This window comes from Rissa tridactyla, chromosome 1 (assembly GCF_028500815.1).
Source record: "Rissa tridactyla isolate bRisTri1 chromosome 1, bRisTri1.patW.cur.20221130, whole genome shotgun sequence".
Lineage (NCBI taxonomy): Eukaryota > Metazoa > Chordata > Aves > Charadriiformes > Laridae > Rissa > Rissa tridactyla.
In genome coordinates, this window is record NC_071466.1 from 170,354,328 (window position 1) to 170,382,219 (window position 27,892).

The following is a 27,892-nucleotide window of genomic DNA, read 5'->3' on the forward strand; positions in this document are numbered from 1 at the left end:
TGGTAATTGCCTTTAAGCTGCAAGTGTTCCAGAGCAGACCTGTCCTCTGCAGGAGGAGTCTTCAAGGGTATTTGCATTGCTCTGATCGATTCAAAGAGGGCTGCTGGAAATCTCTGGACTTGCTGCCAGAAGAAAAGGGATTGATAGGAAGACCCTCTGTGCTGCAAGAAACTCCAAGCAGAATTCTTTGAGAGGACTTCTTACAAGTAAAATGTAGGTACTCTCAAAGTGAGAACAAAGTAAAACTACCAGCTGTCAGTTTGAAGAAGGAAGAAAGCAGGAAAGAAATGAAAAAAAAATAGCGTGTAGTTGATAATTAATCTGTAAGGTGCTGCAGACTGCACTTAGTCTTTATAGTTTCTAGAGAGAAATATTCCACGTATTCCCCTTTACTTCCATCAGAAGGTTGCTTAGGCCTTACCTCTTCAAAGGTTTGTGCATGTATTTAATCTTGCTGACTTTTCAAATGGTAAAATAAAGCATGTACGTCAATCTTTGCAGGAACAAGATGTGCACTTTTTTTCCCAAGCGCATGTCAGCCAAACTAAACTACAACAAAAAATCAGGGAGTGTTTCCAAACCATTGTGTGTAGACTTGCTTGGAGGGGTTCCTGGACTGTATCTCTCTCAGATTTCACTGATACTCCTGGGTATCAGGATTGCGATGGATACACATGATTTTATTCGAGTTATCTCAAGTGCTTTACAGTCAGCCAAATTTCCATTTTCCAGTAACTGAGTTTTCAAGAGGAAAAAAAAATAATCTTACTCACTTGTGACAAAACACAGAAAACACATTCTTTTGGGGGAAAAAAATGAAACCTTATAAAAATCTGCTTTGATTAAGAAACCAAAGCATTTTATTAGGAGGCAGGGTGGAAGTGGGATGACCATTTGGGTGGAATAGTTCAGGTTTTGTGGGCCCACAAGGATGTTTCTGAGGAAATATGTCCATATGAAAATTTCCAAAATGGCTATCTGCCTTGGATGGAAAGTTTCTGGAAAAAAACTTTAAAGGCAAAATAGTTAAGCTTCTTCAGAAAGCCATTTTTAAGAGAAAAGAAGTTTTTCTTAATAAAAAGGAAAAAACCCTCAACCTCTCAACGAATTCATTGGGGAACACTTCCACCTCTGCAACTCGGAAATGACATTTCATTGTCAGGTTTTCATAAAAAGCCTGACAAGGTTTTTTATTTTTAATGAATTTTCTTTTTGTCTTCTTCTCCTTTGGACAAATTGACCAGTGTTGGCCAACCTGAACATTTTAAAAAAATCTCTTTGTATGTGCTTTGCTGGGACTTGTTGAAGTTTGGCATCTAAATTCTCAGAAAATGGGAAAAAGAGACCAAGCAAAAGGTGGAAAAAACAGCAGAAGAAGATAAAGGACAAAAATAACATAAAGGAGATAAAGGAGGAAGAGAAGAAAAATAAGATAAAGGAAAAAAGAAGAAAAATAAGAAAAATAAATCTGTCATTCATAGATATATGCTAGCTCCAGGGTGCCTTGCTCGAATCAGGACTTTCTCTGGTGCTGCTTTTGTCCAGTTAAAGGGTGGTACCTGGGTGCCAGGAGCACTGGTAGAAGGCAAGGAGACCACTCGTGACTGCTCAGGTGGTCTGGAAGTGGAGTTAATTTGCTTTGTATGAGGAGTGACCAAGAGCTAAGGTTCAAGCCTGGTGGTGGTAGAGGGTTACTTACCAAGATAAGGATCGTGAAGGATGAGCTGGAAATGCTTAGTGGTGGAAAGACAGTAGAAACATGAGGGTCTGGGAGAGTGAGACCAAAAGAGAGGATGTGGGGAAACCTAGGAAACTAATAGGAAAAACTGGATTGGGAATGAAGGGTATTTGCATGAAAAATGCTGGGAAGATTGTGACTGCAAAGAGGATAGGGGGAAATGTTCGGGCCTTGGATAAGGAGGCTGAAGTGGGAAGGCTGGGACTGGGACAAAAAAGTAGAAGGCATAGGGAAGAGATAGAGAGGAGCAGGACAGTTTGGTCAGGGCAGGTAGGTCAGGACAAGAGCATATGGTCTTCTCCTGTGCATGGCCCTATCCACAGCCTGGAATGAAATGACAGTTTCTTCACTGGCAGCAAACGTCTGTGAAATTCACTGCCAGATTATGTGCCTATTCTTTAGTTTAATCAACCTTCAAAAAGAAAGTATGAAATAGAATTCGAAATAGCTGCGTGTTGAGTCCGCTGCACACACTGAAGCAGGGTGGGAGAGGGCAGGGAAGAAAAGTGTCGTTATAAAATTAAGACTATATCTGAGTGCGTTCAGCTAAGCAGGCTGGATTGATGTTGCCCAAGCAGCTTTCCTTCTGGCATTTTCAACCTTTTGAATGCTGACTTCGCATCTTTACTGTAGTTTTAATGCACTTTAACTACATATGAATAGAAAACAGTAGAGATGTGGCACAATAGACCATATGGTTGGTCAGAATTAATTATCCACTGATCTAGCTTGTGACTGGGGAGGCTCTGCAGTACACCTTTTCCTTTCAACTCTTGTTATTTCATGTATTCATTTAATTCAACAATAAGAAACTGAAAACATTACAATGCGGAGTGAGGAAAGACAGCTTTTTAATACTGTTTGATTGTTTGCCAAAGTTTTTGCAAGTGTTCCTGTCAGGACATATTACTACGTACCATATACAACATATTTATATTCTTACAACATGTTTAAACTTCTCAGTTATAAATTTCTTGTATGTCTAGAATTGCCTGGGAAAGCAAACCTGCACAACCTGCCCTTGTCCTTCTTCCTTGGCAAGGTTGATGCACCTTTTGTCAGGTTAGTGGGATCTTGAAGACAAGGTCAGAACTCCACAGCAGATGGCAAATGGGTATGTTTAGCAGGGGAATGGGAGAAATCTAAAGAGGAAAACCGAATTATTTATGTGAGATGAAAAGATAAAAAAGTAGATAGTAAGAGATCAAAGTACGTTGATTCAGTTGTATAATTTGGCCTCAAGACTATTAAACACAGGTTACTGTTCACCAGGGGAATTTTTTCTGCTAGCCTGGTCTCCCAACCAGAGAGGAGGGAGGGGGGATGGGAAAAGGAAGCAGTTCTCAGATCTACCCCATTGTTTTCATTTCTACTAAGCTGAAGCAGAGCTCAAGTGGGGAATATTTGGACCATAGCTGTGTGACATGTTCCTTGCCCTGCCAGTCTGTTTTGTTAATTCTTCTTTTTCCTCCTTTGGAAAAGGTTGTAGTACACTCTATTAAATATGAAAGTTTACCACATAATGAATTTTGGATTTTTTCATTAAACGTAAGGCAAGTTCTTCAAGATGCTTTTCTTGGTGAAAAATGACAAAAAGTGTAAACAGGAACACTTATATGATCCTTGATGTTTTAGTGCTAGAAGTATGTGAACAGTGAAATTGCAGAAGTTCAGAAATGCCAATAGGAATGCACTTCATTGTTTCTTCCTCAACAAGTATCTACATGCACCTATTACCACAGAATGGAGATTTCCTCCTTGTGTCCTTGCCCAGGACTTAAAAAAAAAAAAAAAAAAAAAAGAAAGCAGAAACCCTCCCTAAATTAAGTTCAAGACAAAAGGAAATAAATTGTCCGTAGGGAGGCCGGTGCATGCTTTCTTAAATTCCTGTTCCCACTGAAGTCTCTGGGAACTTTTTGTTGATTTAAAGCATGGCCAAAATGACTCCACTGATGATGAAAACTTGGCCTTCTAATTCTTTGGAAAGTTAATTTTATTCTTTGCTTATTCTCATCAAGGGGTTTCCAGAACAACTTTGTCCTGCAACACCATCCAACATACTTATGATGTGGACCCATAGGGCCTGATGGCTTATTGTCCTGTAGCTATTTTCAGCAGTTGCAAATGGGTAAGCAATATTGCCTTAAGAGAGTGAAGGTGTGCTACAAGCATTGACCTTGCATGAACAGTTTACAATGAGCACAAAGCAACAGGGAATTCAGCAGCGTTGTTCGCATAAGGAGCTCTTCTTCCCGTGACAAGATTTTGCCTGTTCTCTTGGAACATCACTACATTGCAGATTCAACCTATGTCATTGTTCAAACAACACGCGTAAATAATAGATGGTTTTGTTCATTGGCCTAAATCTGAAAAGCTAGAGGGGAGTGCGAGCAGAATGTGAGTCAAGCAGAAGAGAAAACTATTCAAATTGTAAGCGAAATTCAAAACCCTTTATTAAATTTGTGGGATCTTCAACATATTTTCCTTGTCAGCTGGATTGTTTTAAAGCAAAAAATGCTATTTTGAAAGGAAAAGTAAAAAATTCATTTAGAAAAATATTGAAATAAACATTTCACAAGCCTTCCAAACAAGCCGTTCCGTTTTTAAAATGTCAAAATGGAAATGTCAGTAGTCACTATTGAAATGTTTTCTTATTACTTTTTACTCTCTCCCCCTACCAGATAGGTAAAGCATGAAATGTTTTTTTCCTTTAAATTTCCTGGGAGTTGTGGGGAGACAGAAACATATTCGTCACAAAATTTTTCCAGCTATAAAACTAAACAGTCACTGAAGCATCTTCTGCTTGGGTATTGCAAAGCATGAAATATATTATTTGCATTTTAACCTTTGTGTATCATAGGCTGATTCTGCTTGCTTATAATTCAACCTTCTCTTGCTCAGAGCAGAAAACCTTGGCAGAGGTTTGGACGACTGACTTGCTGCTTCCTTCCATTCTCACTGCATTCTTCCACACAGTGTGGATGCTCATTTTGGTGTAATTTGGGGTTTAGAATAGTTTGGGTTGGAAACCAAACCTTTAAAGGGACCTTTAAAGGTCACCTAGTCCAACACCCCTGCAATGAGCAGGGACATCTTCAATTAGATCAGGGTGCTCAGAGCCCCATCCAACCTGACCTTGACCAGAGCTGGGGCATCTACCACCTCTCTGGGCAACACGTGCCAGTGTTTCACCACCTTCACTGAAAAAATTTCTTCCTTATACCTAGTCAAAATCTATGCTCTTTTAGTTTGAAGGCATTACCTCTTGTCCTACTGCAACAGGCCCTGCTAAAAAGTCTGTCCCCACCTTTCTTATAAGCCCCCTTTAAGTATTGAAAGGCCACAATAAGGTCTGCCAGGAGCCTTCTGTTCACCAGACTAAACAACCTCCACTCTCTCAGCCTGTCCTCATAGCAGAGGTGTTCCAGCCCTCTGATCATATTTGTGGCCCTCCTCTGGACCCACTCCAACCGGTCCATTTCTCTCCTGTACTGAGGGCCCCAGAGCTGGACGCAGTACTCCAGGTGGGATCTCACCAGAGTGGAGTAAAGGGTCAGAATCACTTCCCTTGGCCTGCTGGCCACCCTTCTTTTGATGCAGCCCAGGGTGCGATTGTCCTTCTGAATTGTGAGGTGAGTGCACATTGATGGCTCATGTTTAGCTTTTCATCCACCAGTACCCCAATGTCCTTCTTGGCAGGGCTGCTCTCAATCCCTTCATCCCCCAGCCTGTATTGATACCAGGGGTTGCCCAGACCCAGGCGCAGCACCTTGCACTTGGCCTTGTTGAACATCATAAGGTTCACATAGGCACACTTCTTGAGGTTGTCCAGGTCCCTCTGGATGGCATCCCACCCCTCAGGCTTGTCAACCACAGCACTCATTTTGGTGTCCTCTGCAAACTTGCTGAGGGTGCACTCAATCCCATTATGTCATTGATGAAGATATTGAACAATACCGGTCCTATTACAGACCCCTGGGGGACGCCACTAGTCACCGATCTCCATCTGGACTTTAAACTACTGACCACTACCCTCTATTTAGGATATTAGTCTTATAAAGGCTGGAAACTATGATCTTTTGAAAAAAGCTCTATTTACAAAAGATGGCACAATAATGTTTCTTTATTGATTTGCATCCTTCCTGAGTGATCTGTAAAAATAGCTGCTTACTTCCCACCAGAAACTCCTGTTCTGTGAGATGTACCCTTCTCCAATCTCCTTTATCCAAAGTACTAATACTAATACCTTTATCCAAAAAAGCTAATTTAATTTCTAGGTACCTTTCTTCCTGTAATAATAGAAAGCCCCTCAAGTATCTTACCATGCCTGCTACTGTTTACTGTATCAGTTCCACATGCTAATATGATTTCCTGTAAGAGGAGATGCATATATTAGTTCTGCAGTGAAATCATCCCCCCCCCCAAAAAAAATGGCAAAAGTCTGACCGGTGCTTTTAAAGAGAGTCATCTCAATGGAAAATATTAAATTGGTTCCATAGTATGAGTGTTAGATGTAAAATCTTCCTCTACCACAGGCTCCTGCCTTTCTCTTTGGTTTTCTGGTGGGTGACGGATGTTGTTTCTGCCACCTGTTTGAAGACAATTGTGCAACTGGAACCATGGAATGATGTCCAGTTGCCTTTTTTAGAATATGAATAGGGCTTTTGAATTTGGCTGTGCTGAGCAGTTTGGGGCTGAATCACTCTGTAGACTTGCCAGAGAAAGTGTTTAGCCTATGGACATGAGCCAAAGCCCGCTGGATCTCACAGCAAGACTCTTTTTGGCTTCGGTGGGCTCTGGCTCAATCTCTATAACGCATGACAATTTTTTCTCTGGAATTATCAAAAATTCTTAATTTTTAGTTTCTGTTTTTCTTTTCCCAAAGAATTTCACCTTTTTTTTTTTTTTTCAGTTTGAACCGCCATCACCTGGCTCTGCTCTTCCCTCCTCTGAATGGGATGCTAGGGCTGATGGTAACATGGATGCTCTGTCATGAAAAAGTCAGGGGCAAGGAGCCATCTCAGAGCTCAGCTGCCTCAACCGCTCTGTACCCACTGTCCACTTTTACTTGCTTTTCATTTCTGAATGTGTGCTATTTTGAAACGCCTCAAATACTGTCAGACTCCAAGCTGTTTTGGACATGAGCATGTCATTTCCCTTCCCTCTGCTGCAATCACGTTTGGATCCTGCAGGCATTTCCCATAACAGGCCTCAGTTATCAACGGCAGGAGTTTTAGTGTATTTCCCTTCTCAAAGACTTTTGTTGCCAGATGGGAGTTGTTAGTTGTTTATATCAGGCGATGAGTAATGCCCTTTTGCTAGCACTGTACACAATGGTTTTTTTTGACATTTATTCCTTCTGTTGTTATACAATGTTAGCTTTGCAAGTTATAAAGAACAACCTTTTTCCCTCAGGTGTCCTTTTGTGTGCTTTTTGCTCTTTTTTTTGAGATTCTTTCTTTTCCAATTTTAAAGGTAAAAAGAATATATAAAAATAGAAAAACGAACAACAAGCTTAGAGACCTTTCCCAGTCTGCTATTCACTGCTGTGAGTAGATGCTAAACATAGATTTGTGGGTCCACTTTCAGGTTTCTCAAATGCCATTTCTTCTTTAGTCTCTTTTACGTCTGTTACAGGGTCCTGCTTCCATGCTGTTTTCCTTGGCTCTGTGAGGTGCAACCTAAATTTTACCAGCTCCTAGCAATTCCATTAAGTTTGGGATGAGCTCTTTCTCTGCAGACCTCACTCCACCATAATTCATACAATAAGACTTTATCCTGTGGGCCATGGGGCATGTTTTGTGAGAAGAGCCCTCAACCCATGATTATTCTGAGTATCAACTGTCAGTATTTGGTCCATCGGCCTGAAGTCATATCTTGATAATGAAAACTGTCCATGGTAACTTTGGCATCTCTCTCATGCTTTTTCATTTCATGGATAGATGAAATTTTTTTATCCTTCCATCTGCTTGCTTCCCAACTTTTTTCTGCCTTTTATTTCCAGCAAAGTTGGCTTTAGCGTGACTGTATAGACTGTCTGTTAGGCACTACACATTGCTGTAATGGTGTCAAAACCATGTAGACACCTTCAGAGCCAAATTATCATACTTGTTGTACAGTTTTGCATAGAAGATAGAGAGCTATGCCAGTCCCGAGCCCTCCAGAAGGCCTTGGACAGCCCATGCCTACCACACTGTTTCTCTGTGTTGCTTCTTGCACATAGATGTATAAAAAATCTGCTCCAAGAGCCCACCATCAGGAAATGCCCCAATTTCATGTGGTTCCCCAGGGACCTATGGATCAGGCTCCCTGTAGGCCTGCTAAGAAGATGCGCCTCTTTGACCTTCCACACTGGCTAATGCAGCTTCACCTTTTTTTAAGTTTATGAACATGTACACCTTTCCCACCAGAAGTACATGGCCCATTGCATTGAATTAAAACCTCCCTCCCCAGCTTGCTTTTGCTCACTTCAGTTATCTTTCACGTACCTCTTAGGAATAGCCTTTAACAACCATAAAAAAACCCTTAACCGTAAATATATGGGTAACATCTGCACTGTGTACTCTACAACAACATTTATTTGAGGAGAAACTTAGCAGAACTTCTGATTGGATCCTAATTATATGGTTGCCCTTTTGCCTTTAGCCACTACTTTGGAGTCTCCCCCTACTTAGGACTGTGAAGTGTTTGTAAGAACAAAGAAATAGATGACTGCTGTTAAGACTCTGCCTTCTCTCTAGCACTAACTCAGCCATGGAGAAAAATAAAGGAAAAACGTGCCCTCAGGTATGCTCTCCTTGATGCATATAAATTCAGGTCCCATGAAAATATTTGTCTGTAAATAAGCCGTTTGGTTTAGTCTTGTTTCTCAAGGTTACCTGGTTGCAGGGTATAGCTTGCACTCGGTAATAAATGAAAAACAAGTTTGATCACTGGAATTCTGTTATTTTCATCTGCAATATTATGCAAGATCAAGGTAACAAATTTTGTTGCCAGCTGGAGCTGCAGGGTAACAGGCTGCTGCTGGTTTTCCCTGTAGACAACAGTAAAGAACACATTTTATGTCAAAGTAATTGCACTAACAGGTGCCGTTGAGCAACTGTGTTTTGGTTGCGACACTGTTGTGGCTCAGTGCTTACCACAAATGTTTATATATATAAAAAAAATGGTTCTGCTTTTAAATTCCTATTCAACTGACAAGAAAGAATAGGGTAAACAAGGGTGAAGCAATAACTACAGTTTAAAGGCAAGAAAGCCTCCTTCCCACTTCTGGTGTGTGAATACCCTGTCCTATCACAAGTCCTTCCTTGGACGTTTATCACAGCAACTGTAAGCCAGCATTCAGTGCTGACAACATTAAGACCTGTAAGAACTGGATGAGATTCTTGCAGTGGGATACATCCTGATGTGATTATGCCACATATTCAGGGAATAATGTCATTTCATGCGCTGAATGCTGGACACAGACTGCTGCACATGCAGTGGGTGCTCTTCTTGCCTGCCTTCATCGTGTGTTCGACCACTGGACTTGGCTGCTCCTGCTGCAGGAAGGGCAATCAGCTTAAGGTGCAGCAAAGGGAGTGCCGGCAACACTGGACCTGGGAGCCCTTAGCATTTAGGGAGTACAGAAATGTTGGTAAGCTTGGAGAAGGTTCCTCCTAGTCTTGCGAACCCATGTAAGCTAACCTGCTAAAACTGTCACCTGCTTTGTGCCAGGCTCAGGACTGTGTTTCATTTGAGCTTTTCAAGGCTGTGGACAGCTGGGGAGACGGGCACTCCAAATTAGTGTATGAGCTGAAACACTCCACCTCTCCGAGCTGAAAACCTTGTGTGAGCTGCTCCGAGGGTATGTTTACAGGGCTGTAGGTATATACAGTGATGTAATGGGACTAATGTAAGATTTCCTAAAGATGGATTCTCCGAATCAAAATTTAACCATCTAAAAATGGGACCAATGGCTTTAGCTATCTCCTTAGTGTCCCCATAAAACCAATGCACACCTTTATATTGTCTAACCTAGATGTCTATTCTAAAATTCAATGTATCTCTTTTTGGAAGCCAGACACATATGCCTGCATTCTGCCAAATGCATCCGATCTAAAAGACATCAGCTCCTCCTGACAAACACACTGTGAACAGTCTGGAGACAGTGCAGGAATCCAACAGTGCCTTGCTTTCTTTGTCTAGCACCCCCACCTCTCTGTCTTGCTACATCTTGTGCCTACAGTCTCCATGCCCTGTTGGTCTGCCTCAGCTTCTTCCTCAAAGCTTCTTTCTTGCCCTTATCACGGGTAGATGACTTCTGCAAGGACTGCAATATGTGACCAGACCTCCTTCCCATGCTTTCCTCAGCATCCATCTTCTCTGTCTTTTCCTTCTTAGAGGACACTGTGTTTGCTCACTCGTGGGGGTTCCTCCCAACACTCCAACTGCTCCCTTTCCTCCATAGCTTTATTTTGCCAAGCTTTTCAATCTTACCAATTTCTTTTCACCCTAAAGCCAATGACTCTCAATCCAGTTACTGTATCTTCATTTACTGGTCATCATTGCTGCACTAATTGTACACATGCGTGTTCTGAGCCACACAGGCGAAGCAAGTGTACATACTGTTGCCTAAACTTCAGTGAATGTGGGTTAAGATAATTCATGTCACTTCACATTTTCTGGGGTTAAAGAATGCTCACAGTAATGAAGGAAGCCTAAACCCTAAATTAGACTCATTCTACATTTTGGCACCCTAAGACTTCCCTGTTCTCATTCCCTTCACCTTTAATTCCTTTCCTCTGTGACTAATAATTTTTATTTCTTTTGGACTGGTGTAATACCCACAGTGCTATGTAGGTATCTTTCTGAACGGGTTATTATAGCTCAGTTTTGAAGATGCAGCTAAATTAATCCGTGACTTTTCCATGTTGTGCTGTCACACTTTGTACCACCAGAAGAGCATATGACTATTCTGTCTGAACTAAACATTAGAGTAATCTTGCAGAGGCTTACGAGGAGATTCATCCTGGCTCTGTCACAGTGTGCTGTGAGGCCTCTCTGTGTCCTTGGCTGTAAAATCCCACACCCATCCCCTTCGCTTCCACACTTGTGAGAATGAAAAATATTTTCATGGTATGGAACGATGCTTTCAGTTTGGGTGCTCTTTTTAATTTGTTTTCCCAAGGAAATATCCCTGCATTTTTGCTAACAGTTTTTTATATGCATGGGTGTGGAGGAGTTTCCTTGCTTGCTCAGCGTCTTTGCTGCCCTTAGAGCACTCTTGTATGATGTTATAGACAGATTACCATTGCTTAGTACTCTTCAGAACACAGCATTTTACTGTCTCTTCATAAAATCCCTTTCTTACACAATGCCCATGCTACAGGCATCAATAAAATTCATATTTTTATCTCTTCATCTTCCTTTTTTTTTTTGTAAACAGCTCAATGAAACCACCAAAGTTGGCACGTGTTTCAACTGAATAGCCACAGCATTGCAGTGCTGTGCAATACTTTCCCCATCCTCTCTCCTTACCCCAGATGTCACGTTCCCTTACACTGGCACGTACAAAATGTGGCTGGATAGTCCTAGCAGAGACTGAGTTGGGCCACAGATGGGAAACAGTTGAGAACAACTTTCTACCAGGACAAAACTGCTGTATCCAAAGGGCTATTGAGGACTTTAGTTACCTGCTCAAGTCAGTGTTTCTGGCAGGGGAAATCATGGTTAAGCAATGAACTATGGTGACCCTAAAAGGGCTTTCCTCATTTCAGGCAACTTCAGGCTAAGAAGACCTCTGCTGTATGAAACAGTTTGACTTGGTCATTGTTGGGCACTTGATTGGTCTTAATAAGATTTTTTTTTTGTATGTAATAAGGCTAATGTGGACACAACACAGTAGTACAGCTTTTTCTAGTTCTTATGACTGGTTTCAGTTTTGGCGGGGAAATCTAATGCTTCAGACTGGGCTATTCTGTTGAACTTCTAAGAATTGCCCTTTCCCGCTGTCAGCCAGCAGGCTCTTGGGATGTACCCTTGGGTGCCATTCCTGGGGCTGCAGAGTTGCCCTGGACACAGCAGTGAGGACATCTCAGCTCACGGCATGTCTAGCACCCCTCGTCAAACAGAAAACCAGCCAAGTTCACTAGAAATAAAAAAATCCAGATTTAACAAAAAGCTTGCAAGACATTTGGATAAATCTGGGGCCATGGAGTGATTAATGGAACGGTTCTGAAGGATTATCTGAATGTGAAGCTCAAGTTTAAACTTGTGAGATGTGAGACTATATGAAATTAAAACAAAACAACAAAAAAAAGGGATTGAACACTTGGGATAGAATAAGTTGTTTCAGTCCCTCGTTGCATTTCCCCATACTGGGAGGATTTGCTGTCTGCGGCAGAGGCACAACAGCTGCCATCTCACTGCAGAGCACTACAGACGGTGAAGAGAAGAGACAAACTCTGCCCTTCTTTTGATGAGTTTCTGGGCTTTCTTCTTTCTGCCGTTCACATGGCATGGGAGATAAAACAGTCTGGCGAAAGAGAAGCATTTTTATCTGTCATTTTGTTAAGCAAAATACCCACAGATTATAACTCGCTTGTCTTGTTGAAAATGCAGGTGAAGGACAAGAGGTGATTTACTTTGGTGAAGTTGAAGGGGAAATGTGACTTCCTGCAGCAGGAAACCACCTTCTACAGAAAGAAGGTTGCACGGTAACATCTAAGCTGGGGTTCGGACGACTGAGGGTCAGAAGGAGTGTTAAAGTCAGGGAGGAAGGGGAGGGAGGGAGTAAGGCGGAGCTGGGTCTGGTAGGAACTGCTGCTTTTGGGGAGGTATCAGCTCTGGGTTTCTGCAGGTGGGAGCAGGGCAGGTGGGACATGGGAGAGGCCCAGAGTCTGGTGCTTCTTCAGCTGACCAGGCAGCAGGACACCCACTCCTCGCTCCTGTGGAGGCAGCGATGGCTGTCACTGAGCTTGCTTCAGATGCCAAAACTGCTTCAAAAGACACCAAGGACGTTATGGCACCCCAGTGCTGCCCGTCCCACTTCAGACCCTCGCCAGAGGGCTGCTGCGTGCTCTCATATGCCCACTGTCCCCACTGCAGCTTTCTGTCACAACTGAAAACTACCAGAGGGGAAAAATGCTCTTTGCTGTTTGGTAAAAAAAGATCTGGGCAAGCAGTATCCCATTTATTCCCTCAAATAATAATAGTAAATAATAATTCCAGTGGAAAACAGTTTCTGTTACCAGGAGTTTGCCACCTGAGTTGAGATCCATCTGGAGACTATTTTTTTTGAGAGGAGAGATCATCTCACATGCTCTTGATTACTGCTTATATTTATGATCAGGCTGCTTAGTAAAAAAAGAGGTGTCTTTGCTGCCTGTGACTTGGCTCTGACGCTCCCGGGGCATGTGCCTATGTGCTATGTATCGCCCCATCGGCGGGGGTGTGCAGCGTTGCTGGTTGTGGGGCAGTTGTGCTCCCAGAGGATGAATGCTCTTTCTCTCCCCGGTGACAGCTGTCATTGCTGAGGAGCCGCTGTTTGCTTTAAAATCACGTGGCGAGGCTGGTGGTGGTGGCAGAAGGGAAGAAAAGGAGGGGAGAGATGGTTTGCCCAAAAGAAGATAGTTACTGTTTAACTACACAGACTCTTCTGCCGCACACCTTCATATAAGAAGTCCACAATCATCCTGCAAATGCTGTTGCTGGGGAGGGAAAGTCTGTTTAAAACATCAGCCTGTTTCTCTCTTTTTGGCTGCAGAATGAGCATTTTCTGTTCCCTCTCTGGAAGTGCTCCTTACCTGACCCCGAGGAGAAATGTTTGCCCCTGCCCTGCACCAGCACATGTGGCAGTACTTTCGCAGCCCCTTCCGAAATTTCCTTGGATGGAGCAGGACTTGGCCCTTGCTCAGGAGGAGTGGCTCAGAACTTCATAGACCTGTTGTTCTATAACCGAAAGGCTTTTTCCTATCAGAAGATAAAGATGTTACATGGCCAACCTTTCTGCCTGCAGACTGGAATCATAAATGGATGGCTTCAATGTTTCACTCGTGTCTGCCTACATCCACAAAGATTGTTAAAAATTAGCTCCCAGTCAGGAGCTATTCAGATACTTATCTTAATGTTTAAACAGCTGTTTTCCTATCAGTGTCCTTCCCCATGGTTTATTCACACAGATTGCCTGCTTTCATTGTTGTGCAGGGTAGAAGCAGAAGCTGACTGTCAGCAGCCTGCCGGTAAAACGTCAACTGGAGCAGTAACAACCAAGCATCCTGGCATGATGCAATCCATAGAAATTGCTCTGAGAAGTTAACTTGGGGCTGGACAGCAAGAGGAATAGCAGATACATCTTCATGAGATTTAAAATATAGATGATATATAACTGTTTTCTTAAAATCTGATCTTATTTTCTGTTTTCTAAATCTTAAATTCCAGCCAAAGACATTCCTGAGCTAAGAAGAAACAAATAATTTTTCCATCAGAGTCCAGGAGAGATGAAAATTTCAGGGTTTTTTATTCATACAGCTACAGCCTCAGCAGAACTCCCTGATTTCCCCTCCTCCCTTCGTCCCTCCTGCCAAGTGTGCAGTTACAGAGAGCAATGTCAAGCTGATACGGTAGGTTTGAATCTGCTCTCATGGGCAGTGATGATGTGTTAGGAGGAATGCTATGAGGGTCTGAAAGTCTGCACCGCTCTGGAAATTAAAAGTCAAGAGCTATGACTGTAGCTGGATTACAGCTCTTCCTGAAAACTGAGAATGTGGAAAGCAATGAATACAGATGCTAATTTCCTGGGAAAGAGGGAGGAGGTTTATGTTTCTATACCTATATATGTGAGGAGAAAGTTCATTAGAAGTATATGAATATTGAACCAAATCTTTTTCCCTTCACTCATGAAAGTTCTCCTGCTAACACTGGGTGAACTATTTGTTTCAGGTACTGAATGGGAAGGAATTGTGCCTAGTTGTTGTTTCAGAGCACTCGTGTGCTCAGATTTGCTCACAGCAGAGTCGGTGCGGGTGATGCCGTTACGAAAGCGGCAGTGAGGAGTGCTGCAGTCCATCACGGCTTGGAGGTTGGCTGCCCCCCCTCAGGTGACGACACAGAAATCAGGAAGGATTCACATTTTCTCCTCTACTTACACGAGAGAAATACGTTTTGTTCTTTGCCCTTCTTTTAGCACTAATTTGCTTTAACTCTTCAACTTTATTCAGCTCTTTGATAGCTAGTTCATTTTTGATAAATAAAACATCATTTTTATCTCGAGCAAGCCAATTTTCTATACTGATTGCTGGACTTAAAATGCTACAGTTCTCTGCATGAATCACAAGGAGACAAAAGACATCTCAGATTTCATGGCTGTTTACAGTAGGGCTAATATCAAGTCCTTTAGCCAGCAAAACACATTAGTTCAAAACTCAGAGGACTAGAAAAAATTACTTTGCCTGATTAGCTTTAAGCTGGCATGTCTGAAAACATCAAACAAGAATCAGCCTGCTTTTGAAATCTGTTTCCAGTTATAGAAAATGACCTTCTTGATTCCCAGCAGCATCACATCCTAACTTAAAAGAGATGCACTTTCCTCTCACATCCACAAAGGTGCCCCCACAGACCCTGATGTGTTGGATAACACTGTCGGAGACCCCTGCTGAAATCCTCCCATCCATGTTAAGGTGGATGGGGAATCAGAATGATCTCTTTGCCACCCTCAGATCCAACCCTTTCTGCAGCAGACTCTCCTGATAGAAAAAAGTTGTCCTTGAGGTGAAGAATATTCCTCCAGCAGGCTGAAGGAATATTCATCCTGCTGTCCTCCTGTGAGAAGACACAGTCCTCTAGGATGAGAAATAGCAAGCATTTCCGCCAGACATAGAGTACCGAGTATTGAAATGACAAGGGTCCAAGATCCCAGCGCGGAAGATGCAGAGGCAGGAGAATTTCCCTGCAAACCCTCACTTACATATCTTGGGTTTGCTTGGGCTCTCAGGAGGGGGAGTCGTGTTGTTGTCACCTCCAGAGGGAGGTAGGAAATTATTCAAGACTAAGGAAATAAATACAAAATCAAAATGATTAGGTGTTTCCTTTTGGGTCTATGAAACCCAACAGCACTGCTTTAAACTGGATAATCTTCTCTACAGCCTGCGCAGCAATTTCAAACAGGTGACTCTAGCTCATACAGACTTCAGTAGACTGATTCCATATAAAGAGGCAAGGACCAAGAATATTCCAGCAGTTTACACAGTGTAGAACAAGCATCCAGTGGCTTTTTACAGTGACTATTCTGTGTATTTATTTTCCATTCCTGTTGGCAAAAGTATCAATGAACAGGATTTTAGAGTCAAGACATGAATACACGTCTCTCAGACTCTTTACAACCCATATTCTGATATTTACCCCGTCAGGATAACCAGGTCAATTGTTTTTGGCACAAATCCATAAGCATCAATTCCTCTGTCTGGTAAATGCTGTTTTTGTAGCAATCGGCGGGGCTGCTGTCTAGTCCATTTCCAAAACATCCTGGTAGGAAACAAGGAGCAGATTTAGCAAAACAGCCAGCTTCACTTAGACCAAAAGCAATCATCTGAGGCAGGTGATTTCCATACGCGTATGTAAGAGTCCAGTGAACTGGTAAAAATATCTGCAAAAGCAATAAATAGCTCCAGTTATAGATGGAATTCCCACCAATGCCATAGTTTAGAAGTGGGACCCTTATTATATAGATTGACAGCAACCTTCAGCACACAGGGAAATTTCATCCTATGATCTGCTTCTGTTTTGGCCTTATTCTTAAAATTTATCTGTCAAACTCAGCGATAACATCCAATATTTAATTTGATTGAATATAACTGTTTTATATGTTGTGTGTGGTGACAGTTCTGATGAGTTATCAGAAGTGCAATGCCTAAAGCAATCAATTATTAATGAATTAATAATGTTAAATTTATAATGAATTTATAATCATTACACAGATCTCAACACAAAAGAGGTTTCTAAGCTTAGAAGGATGTCTACTTTAAATTTTAGTCTTGAAAAGTGAGCAGACCTCTTTTGATAGTAACCTGCTGTAATTTAGACACCCAAGCAAATGCTTACAAAATTAATTTTCTAAGACACTCTGTAAATTTTTTTCCTTGAAAACAGTTATCAGATTTTAGGCTATAAAAGATGTCAAAGGCTGAAATATATCCATGTTCCAAGGACTGTAGAAAGGGCTGGTTTGCATTTTAATTTGAGGTATGGTATCAAAATATGCTTGAGTTCTGTATTTGCATTAATAACTTAATTATCTAAATCATGCTCACGTGATGCTGAACTTGAAACGGGCCATTACAGCTCAGAAAAGAGTTGTCTGGGGCCAAAATGAACTCAGTGTGCAACATGGCCAAATAAGCTCTCAAAATGTCGGGCATCATCAGGATATTGAGAACAGGACAGGGAGCATGATTTTCTCCTATTCAAGACCTGATGTGCCCCCATCTTGAGTAGCATGTGCAGTCCTGGTCTCTGCATCTCAAGGATTTAATGAAGGTGGAGAAGGTACAGAAAAGGGCAGCTACGATGATCAAGAGGTTGGAGCAGCTGCCTTAAGAGAAGAGACTAAAAAGCCTGGGACTACTTAGTTTGGAAAACAGAAGGTTGAGATTTGTGTTAAAGTGGCAGATACACTGAGTGTGGAACTGTGGGACTGTGCTACTTGATTAAATTAGCAGAGGAACCAGCTTAAAGTTAGTAAAAGATTTCTTTTTCAGAAAGATTTCTTTTTTCATGGGGCAGCAAACTTCTGGAACTTGCTGCAGATGTTATCAACGGATTCAGAAAGGGATAAGACACATTTGTGAATGCTAGAGGCAATAGGGAAGAAGGTGTCCTCTAGCACTCCTGACCAGGGGAAAGGAGAGAAGAGTGTGCCCTCACTCATGTGCACTCCCCAAATAGCATCTCTTTTCAGTGTTGAAAAAGAACACTGTGCAACTTGGACCAGTGGTGACTCAGGAGGAACTTGTTATGGTTTTATTCTGTTCAGCTGTTCTCTGTGCTGAAGAGGATTTTAGTGCTAGTTGTATGACCCCTTTTTAAAGCAGAGACCAAGCAAGCTGACAGCGCGACAGGATGGGTTACTGAAATAGTAGCTGGAACTTTTCCCTCCAGGGAAGGCGAACTTTCCTGGAAACGCTGAGAAATTCTTCCTAACAACAGACTTTCCCCCATTTTCTCACCATTGTTTTGAAACGATAAGGAGTGATACGTAAACCATCCAAATGTAAGGACAGAGATGACACAATACTGTATGGCTCCGTAAAATCCAGACAAAAATGTAACCTGTGTGAGTAGACAAGTCCTTACAGAGTATTTTCCTTCCTGTTCTCTTGTCACATTTCATGTATCTGTCCCAATTTTGGTAGGTTGATAACACTCTGTCTGCAAGCCCTTAACTTTCATTTGCCATCTCTTTTAAAAGCCATCCAGCCTTATCTCCCTGGATCTCGAAGCAGCTTGGCGAAAGGTTGTTGCCTGCCCTTGGCATAAGAAGAAGTGTGCAACCTGAAGAGTGAAGCAGCCCAGCACACGGGTACCTGTTAAAATCTTCATTGCTCAAATACGTCTCGTGACAGCATTTCCAGACTGCTATCCTTGCACTTCACACTTGTCGGAATTGAAGAGACAATAACTCACCATTTCTGGACAAATAAATTCACACTATCCTGTTGTGTGAATCCTATAGGCAGCATGAGAGCTACTAGAGTGTGAATTGAATTGTTTGCTTACTGGATTTTTTCATACAGGAGGTGCGTGCGGCCTTTTACCATGTTTTTCCCTCGTGCACACCGTGCCACTTACTAAATAGAGGTCGATCATCCTAGAATTTTCTTTCAGCTGCCCCATAAATAATAAATAATAAACATAGCTGTGGGAAGCTAGGCATGAAGGATCTTGGTGGTTTGCCATTAATCTTTCAAGCGGCAGCCAGATAACTCCTGCCAGTTGTTGTGCAGTTTGCTAGGTAAATTTTAAGTTTGTCTTACTGGATACTATGTGTGTGTTCACATGCGTGCGGGGACCATTAAAGCTCATTTCAGGTGAGATGCTTGTGGGTTTGCTGACAGAGACCAGCTGAAGGCAACACAGTGGGCTACCAGTGCTGCTGACCTGGATTCTTAACATTTGCTGTGTTTTTTCAGACTTTTGCCAAAGATCCTAGATTTTGCAGCTTCCTACTTCCAGCCTGGTGCCAAGTACTATTCAGCTGTCCCTCGCTCAGCAGAAACCCAGAGCTATGAATCTGCATGCCTTTACTCCCAATTGCAAATATCCTTACATAGTCTATGGTTCACTGATGCAGAAGTCGTATTCTATGGTGTATGTCTGTGTGGTAAAGAAATATTTGAGAAATTAAGTTCAAAAGAGAACAGTTCACTGTTCTGAGCCAAAGGTGTCTCAAAAATAAAATTCATATTCATATTTCATATATGAAATTCCTCATAGTATTCACACCTCTATTGGAAAATAGCAGATGACCTGCAAATTGAAATTAAGTTACGAATCACTACAGTGTTCTTCTTGGTTGTTGTTTTTTATTTTTTTGGGGGGTGGTAGTGGTTTTTTTCATTGTTTTGGTTGCTGCTAACCAAGCCATTAGATCATTCTGCTTTTTGTGTAATATATTAGATGTTGACAAATTAGTAGAAATAGTTACTCTATCAGCAGTGGGGAGCGGGGGGGTGGAGACCTACTGGAGATCCTAGGCACACCGCAATGCCCACTAACGTTACTGATACTGTTCTTCAGGCTTCCTAAGGCAACTTTTGCCACAGCTGAGGAGAAAAGTAACGAGACTTTAAGGTGTGTCCATGGCAGAGCAGCTGTCAAAGAGTCACACTGTGTGTTACGTATTTGCTAGGTAGGTCTGCCAAGAGCTGGCATGCTGAGGAGATAAATCTGCAATTCTTGGAGCAATGCTACACAGTGACCTCAAACAAAAGATCTCTGGGTTGAAGTGGGGCAGCTGCTGCAGCCCTTTCCTTTCCAGGCGTGGGATGCTTTTCACAGGGATGTTCGTGTCACCCAGAGGCAGTTAAGGATGCGATACAGTCTCTGCTGGTGCATGAACTGAACTCTTGTTTACTGTTTGACCGACTCCTACCTTTGGACGTGTCTTTGGACATGCTATCTTAAACTGCAGTAGATCCAATGAATGCAGAAACTGGCCATCTGGGCACTGCAGGTGAGATTTATCCCTGAGCCAAAGCTAACACAAATCTCAGACTTACGCCTTTCTTTGGGATTTCAGTGGGGTTTTGCAGAGCCAGCTCAAGGCTTCTTGGCAATGCTGGCCAAAAAATAATAACAGTAATAAAAAAATTCCTTCCTGCCAGAAAGCAGAGCTAGAGGCAGGATGGACATGAGATGGAGACATGTGGGGAGCGCTGTGGAGAGCCAGCTTGCTGCTCTCGCTGCTGCCAGGAGGCAGGGGGTGGCCGTGCCTGCTTCTGGCAGACACCATCCCTGTCTTCCTCCCTTGATTTGCAAAGGGAGCAGACACAGCTGGCTCCAGCACAGCTAAAGCTGCCAAGGATGTTTTGTCGCTGCCCACAGTTATCATGAGACAGTTCACAGTGAAGGCTCGCTGGGGTGCTCCAGCTTGGAGACAGCCGTTCTCACAAGGGTGAATTTCATCCTGGCCATACACAGGTCCTCATTCCACATCATCCATGGATGGATTCACAAAGCTGAGATTTTGTTTTCGTGTTTGAGCTTGGGTTTTGCCATTTCTGAGAAGTGTCCTTTCCTCTTTTGTGTTGTCATTGGGCAGAATGAGTCATGACCACTATCTGTGTGGGAGCAGGCACTGGACAATGACTTGCAAGATCAGAGCTCGTTTCCTGCATCAAACCACAGATCTTATGCATAACCTTAGGAAGTTACTTCAGCTCATTCAGGCATCACTTCCCTACACTTGCCTGTAGCTTTCTGCTTCAGTGGGGATTGCTACAGTAGCTCAATTTAGGTGTGAATGTCTAACAGCCGAAGTCACGATGAAGACACTATCGTTACTCAAATTATTATTTGAAAAAAAATGTTCTCACTAATGACTGTGTAAAATTTCAAGCAGTTAAACAGCAAAAGTCTGAGCGCAGCAGCACAGCAGGCTTTGTGCAAGCGCTGCTGGTTTCACTGGAAACTGTTACAGCTCCAGGAGGTTTTTCCCCCAGCTTCTTCCCAGTTAAACCCGCCAAGTTTGAGCCAGTCACTACAACAGGAGCTGCTGACAGTTTAGCAATAGTGTGTCTGCCCCTCTTGGCCACGGCCAATTAGATTCAAATGTTGCAAACTTTCCCAAGAGAATTAACGTATCAGCACTAAGCAGCGGTTCACAAGAACTACGCAAAGGCAGTTGGGGCTCTATTAATTGCAATGGAAAAGTAGACAAGTGGCGGTAGGGCGGAAGAAGGCAGGCATTCGGGGCCATATGACACCGGGAGCAACTGGAAGAAATGTCTGGGGCAATGGGCCAAACTGCTGGTGTTGCGACCCTGCGAGCCTGTTAGATGTTTGCAGTTTCCCAAGATACCCTGTCTCCCTCTCACTTGCCTCTTCCCTTCCCCAGCAGCAAAGTCCGTATTTTTTGCACACGCTGCCCGTGTGTCGGAGATGGCCCGTCCCTGCTGCAGCTGGTGACAGGGAGATTGCTGGCCCTCATCAATGCCATCCCAAGTGCATCCTCCTGTTAGCGTCTGCAGCAAAGTGCATGCCACACGAGTGGAGCAATCAAGTGTACGTGGCCAGGCAAGAGACAAGGAGCCGTATGGGCACAGGCTTCAAGTAGAAGCCATCTCCCTGCCTCGGAATGCCCTGCTTGTTCCTCCACCTTTGGATCCTGGTGCTGTTTGTGTGGATGCAGGGCAAAATCCTGCTCAACAACACCACTGGCAGGTCAATCTCCGGCCTTGCTGGAAAGACGATGAGGCCCATCTTACTCAAGTCATTGTGTCTACATATAAAACTCAAAGGGTTTGGACCGTGGTGATTTTTCTGAGTTGTACGTATGGAAAGGGCCAGAGGAGGCTTGGCTGGGGGCAAATATACAGTCCTCAAGATATAAAGCAACATCTTGCTTGCTGAAATAAATATTTTTGGTGGAGGGAAGGAGTGAGGATTCATAGCTAACAAACTATTTCTAACAACTTCTCAATTTTGAGGGACATATTTCCTTAATGGATTTCAAATCACTCCACAAATGAGTCTGAAAATTTATGTGTAGGGAGATTTGCCCTAGCTCTATGAACAAGGAGAGACAAGAACAGAGCTCCTCTGAAACTTACTGCGTGTGCCACCCCACTGGCCCATCAGTGGGAACAAGTCACTATTTAAGCATTCAGCTTTGAAAAGCCTCCCTAGAAAGAGTATAAAATTTGCTCATAGTTTCAAAAATGCCTATTTATTTGGGATATCATGATCCTGGCTAAATGAAATGTGAGCAGTCCTTAGAGGCCTGACTTCCTGAAAGTCCTTACATTCATTCTCTGAAAAAAAATTGTTTTGTTGTCAGCTATGCAAAAGGGGAGGTACTCAGATTCAGGAATTGCATGTGAAAATTTGGGCCAAGTTGGACTTTTAGAAAATTAACATGAAAGGAGAAGTTCAGGTTTAAAAAATGTGGAAAACAGTCCTTTTTGACTAGTGCTTTGAAGGCGACCTCAGACTGGAAAAGGCATTGCTGGCACAATATGACCTGTGAAACAGCAAGAGCAAATCAGATAATATTCTATTACTCTTTTTATGAGAGATATGCTGAGTAACTAGAAGTAAAATAAACCACAGAATGATGCCTTTACGGCATGAGAAATGCTGCCCCAAGGAAATTAAAAACTGCACACAACTGCAAGCGCTAATCCCCGCCTTCGATACTGTGAAAAGACCCTTGAGTTTCCTTTGGCAGAGCCTCAGTTCCTAGAGGGGTTTTTGTGTGTGCGCAGCAGTGGCCTGGTAGCCACATCTGGGTCTGTGCCCTGCCTGTACCTGCTCAGCAGGAATGCAAACAAGGCAGAGGCACTGTCGCTTTTCGCGACTTGATCTCTTCAAATCAGCGGAGGAGAAATTATAACGGTGCTGCTTCTGTCTCTGCGCTGCACATGTGTGTTTTGTGGCAGAGAAAGGAAATTGTGCTTTTTCGCAGGTGAGCTCAAGAACAGAGTATAAACTCCTTGTGACTCAGAGAAATGAGAAGTAACATAAAGCAAAGGTTAAATCTGCAAAAGTGCCATTCATTCACTATTCAGCAAACGAAGCTGAGGCGATCCCTGAGCAAAAGCATCCCAGACAGATAACGTAACTGCAATCATATATGTTGGCTTTTATTTGTCTTGCCTGGTTAAAGCTCTCATGCTATCCACGTTGCACAAGAATCGATATGAAAAGGTCAGATACGTTGCCTAGGTGAGAAGAGAGTAAGACAGGGCATTTCATCGTGTTCCAAATGCCTATCAGACCAAAAGCTGCAGCGAATTCATGGAGATCCCGTCTCCCCAAGCCCATTAATGCTTGTTCAATGCAGCTACACCTGATGTTGTTCTCTTGTTTGAACTGTGTCCTAATGTTCAAAGGAAGGCTGTGAGTGAGGACATCTATGGCTCATTTCTAGTTTCGGGTACTGTCTAATTTTGAAAAACTTCAGTTTTTCTTGTGTCTGACCCTCAGTTTCTGAGTAATTAGAGAGATGTCACTGTATAAGTTCATATATATATATGTATGTGGTCATAACAAGACTTCTGTTGCTCTTTGCAAACCACTCATATTCCTAGAAGAGCTAGAAAAGTGTCAGGGGTTTCACCTCTTTGAAGATAAGAATAATGCTGGAAATACAGCTGCCAGCTGATGTTTCACAGCTGTGGATTTCTCCACCATGCCAGTGCTATAGTAGTAATTAAAATGGCAGATAAACAGCATCCATGTTTGTTTTCCAAGCCCAGCAATGAGGAAACTCTGTACTGACCATGTTAGAAGTGCATGAACTGTGTTGACCTTTGCCTGCACCACTATACCTGCCTCTTGAGAATGCAATGTCCTTAATTATTGTTATTACTTGGAACAGAGGGTTTGATTAATGCATGATTAGTGAGAAAAAGCACATGTACTTCTGTGGGCACAGAACCATATTCTTATTCCTGCAAATGAACAAGAACTTAGCTTCCTCCCAGTGGGAATCTTGACATTTATTTAATCACAGGCAGGATTAAACCCTGCACTAGGCCGAACTGGGAGGTTTACTGTGAGGAGTAAAATCCAGCACCCATTTAAGCGTTTGCAGGTGTAGGGTCCAAGTTCTCTCTGCACTACCGCAATACTTTGTTTTTGAGGGGGCTGGGGAGGAGGAGAAAGCACGTGTGGCTTTGTTTCTTCGGTACTGCCACATGACGAGAAGTGGCTTAGTTCACCCGGTCAGGTGGAGAACAGTTGGTGTAAGTTATACAGCAGAACAGCTGATTCCATGAAATGTATCTCAGAATTGGTTAAACAACACAAGAGCGAGCACAGCCTGTGGTTTAATGACAGCTGAGTGAAGGTTCGCATTGTACTAATAACATCCTGTATCTCCGTGGCGGTGATGTGGTGTGTGCACACGTACTCCTTTGCAGCCAGTAACTTCTCATCAGATTTTCACACTGGCTGATTAGGCTGTTATTTAACAAGTGTGTTTTCCTGTTCCTGCCACGGGTTTATTTTTGTTGCTGTTGTTGCAGTAGTAAAATCGCCTCTGATATTCTCAGAAATTCTTCATAGCGCTGCTAATGTTTTGCTTGATGTTTTGCTGAAATAGGTTTTGCTAGGATTTTTTAAAATGTCAGGTCTGTTCTCAAAGTGCATTTACTTAATTGGTGTACAGTGCTGGATTGGATTCAGTACCTACGCACGTATTACCTAGGTACAAAGCTGCATGGGTTGTCAGAACACACTTGAAAAAGAAATGTGAGCTCAGCTTCCTATAGCAGAAAGATGACAAGCTCTGATAATGCGGAAGGCAGCACAGCAGGGTAATACCCAGGGCAAATCAAAGACACAGGCTCTGCTGGGTGGTGCAAAACATGAGCAGAAGCCAAGGAAGACTTCTCTTCTGTGGAAAAAGTCCTACTTTTGGAGACCTTTCAATCTGAGTAAGAACAAAATCAATAATATCGGCATCTCCTATAACATGTCTGATCTCTTCTCATGCCTATATAGATTTCTTAAGCACGGGTGAATGCTTTCTTATACTGTATATTTTATATGTAACATAGAATTAATAAAACCCAGCTTTTCCACAGAGCCTTTTATCATAGATATCAACGTACTTAACAACGTACTTAATCAGTGAGATCACACATCATTCCCATTTCATGGGCTGGGGAATGGGGAATCAGAAATAAAATGGCTTGTCATACAGGCCAGAAGTGCAGTGGCAAAACCCTGAATAGAATTTAAATTTCATTTGCTGTAGCCCAGTTGTTTTGCTAGGAATTGTTGCCTACATATTTTGCAGTATGAAAATATAAAAATATGGAGCAATGATATTAAAATACCAGAAATGACTCAAAGAAAAGCAATAAAAAAAAAAGCGGTAAAAGAAAAACAAACCCAAACCCAAACCCAAAAAACTGGAAATAAAATGTTTTCTGAATGGAAACACAAAATGATCTATTCAAGTGTGACTGTCACATTCCAGTCTGCTTGTTTTTTCCTAAAACAACCTCTGATATACATTGCTGTATGTAATGCCAGTATTGACAGATCTATATTTTTCCAATGGGAAAAAAAAACCCAACTAAACCTGAAATTATTTGACTGACTTCATTTGCTTTAGAGGAAGGGAAGGAAAGCGTGCAAATCCAGCAGGACTCCTAAAAGGCCAACTGTTGGGGTTTTTTCTTTCCATTTTTTTCTTTCATTTACTGCACTTTACAAATGTGCTGCAGGCTCAGTTTATAGTAAGAACACATCTTATCTGACAAATGGTAACTGATGCAATATGATTTAAAAGTCTTCCCCATCATGCAGAAATTAAAATCCCCTCCCTAGGGACGTTCCCCAAAACATAAAGCAGAGCCTTACTCCTCATTAAAACATTTTGTTGTGTGAAAAATGACAATGAGCCATAAAATCTGGAGGAAAATGATTGCTGAACACTAACATATGCTCAACTATTTCAATACCAGAACGCGTGGATGCTGTCAATTGTACTTCAAGCCGGGGAAATGAGTTTCTTGATCTTGTCCGGATGGAGGGCAATTTAAAGAGATGTTGCCAACAGAGTAGTTAGACCCTGAAAGCCGGTTTTCAAAATAGCAACGGAAGATCCAGCAGCCAACAATATGAAGGTGCCAGTTTGTTTTGTTTGCAAAAGCGTATCTTACTGCCCCTTCACTACCCTGGCGTGCTTTTTTTCTTAAAACTGATGAGAATAATTGTCTCCAACATTATTATTATGTACAAAAATGGCATGAAAAGAAGATAAAGGTTGCCTACTCAGGCACTCAGAAGTTAGAAAATAATGGGATTATTGTTGCCTTGACAACATTTCTCTCTCCTTCCCCTGCCCCCAGTTTCATTCTTGGAAATGGCTAAACGACTTTGCTGAAACTCTATAAAATAATTAAATAAAAGATTCAGCCGTGGAGAGACACCTGGCATGAAAAACTGCCTCTTGCCCTCTCCTAGGGTTGGACAAAATTATAAACAGATGAAAAACAGGGCTTTATGATGAGAAGAATCAGATAATGCCGTGTACCTTCATAGTACTAGTAGCTCCATCTGCGCTTTGTCTTTTAATTTAATTTATACTACACACGTCCCTGAGGGCCACATTTGGTGTGCACCCCTTTGTGCTGCATGAGGTAAGACCATGTAAACAGCAGCAGCAGCGCAGGGCCCTCGCTTTCTTGCAACTGTCCAAGGAGGGTGGACTTTCTGCCCCAGGGAGGCGAAGACCAGGTGGGACTGAAGAGGGCTGCAGTGATACTGGAAGCACAGCTTCGGCCTTTTTAGCACTATGCGTCATGCTTGGGTGATCCACATTCAACTCAAATTGATGTGCCTGGCAAATGGAAAGAGCTCTGATTCTCTGGAGGCATTGGAGGGTCTGCAGAGGTCCTGAGCTGGCAGCCCCGGAGGGCAGGCGACAGAGCCCGGTGACACCCAGTGCGTCATCTCTAGCTGAGCTCTGAATGAGGTCGGGCAAGAGACTGATAAATGGCCTTGCCTTGTCAACACTGCCGTCATTAGTGCTGTTATCACCCGGCAAATGGGAACGTGAAGGAATTTGTATCCCTGCCCTCACCAAAGCTGGAGAGCAAGTGGGAACAGGAGCCGCGGAGGTGACTGTGTTTGCTCATACCACTTACGTTCTCTTGCAAAGAAGTTCAGTGTTTGGTTTGTAACAAAAGGGACTTTGTAGCCGATTATGAAACATTATCCATGGTTCATTTTTCAGATTGATTGAATTTAGGATGAGGTTTCTTTCAAGAAGGGCCAGAACATTTCAGCACACACGGGCATGGCTGAAACACTAACAAATCACTGGCCTAGTGCAAAGCCCAAATACTGTGATGATCCTTTCCTCGTGCAACCTATCTGAGCTCACAGGGCACCCAAAACATCAGGTAAAATAGCATGCATAGGGGTTGGGAGTGGACCTAGCTGACCAGCATGGTCAGCACTGTGAGGGGAGGGAGCATTGTGGCTTATTCAAAAGCTGAGTACTCTGGAGAAAAAAAAGAATCACTAAATTTGTGTTTAATGACATGCATTTAAAAATCAAAACAACTATAGTTTCATTAATTTTTCTTCCTTTCCTTTTGCTTGGAGCACATTCAACCCTTGCTTGTTGCTTAGGATTCCCACTGAATGCCTTTCTGACTCAAATTGGAGTCCCCCGGCAGCCCCTCCATTTACCTCCGTGCACAACCAGCAGTGTCAGTGGTGTTTCATCAGCACAGAGACTCGTCCATCAGGCCCATCAAGTCCTGCTCTGCAATCGGTACTCAGCTAAGGGGTACAAATAATTGGCCCCACAGGTCCTAACTGGTGTGTTTGTGAAAATTATCTAAAGTCACAAGCAAAGTCACCCGTGGCTGACTCATACAAGGTGAATGTCTGACTCATTCCTGCATTGGGAGTGCTGGGTGATATGGCTGCCCA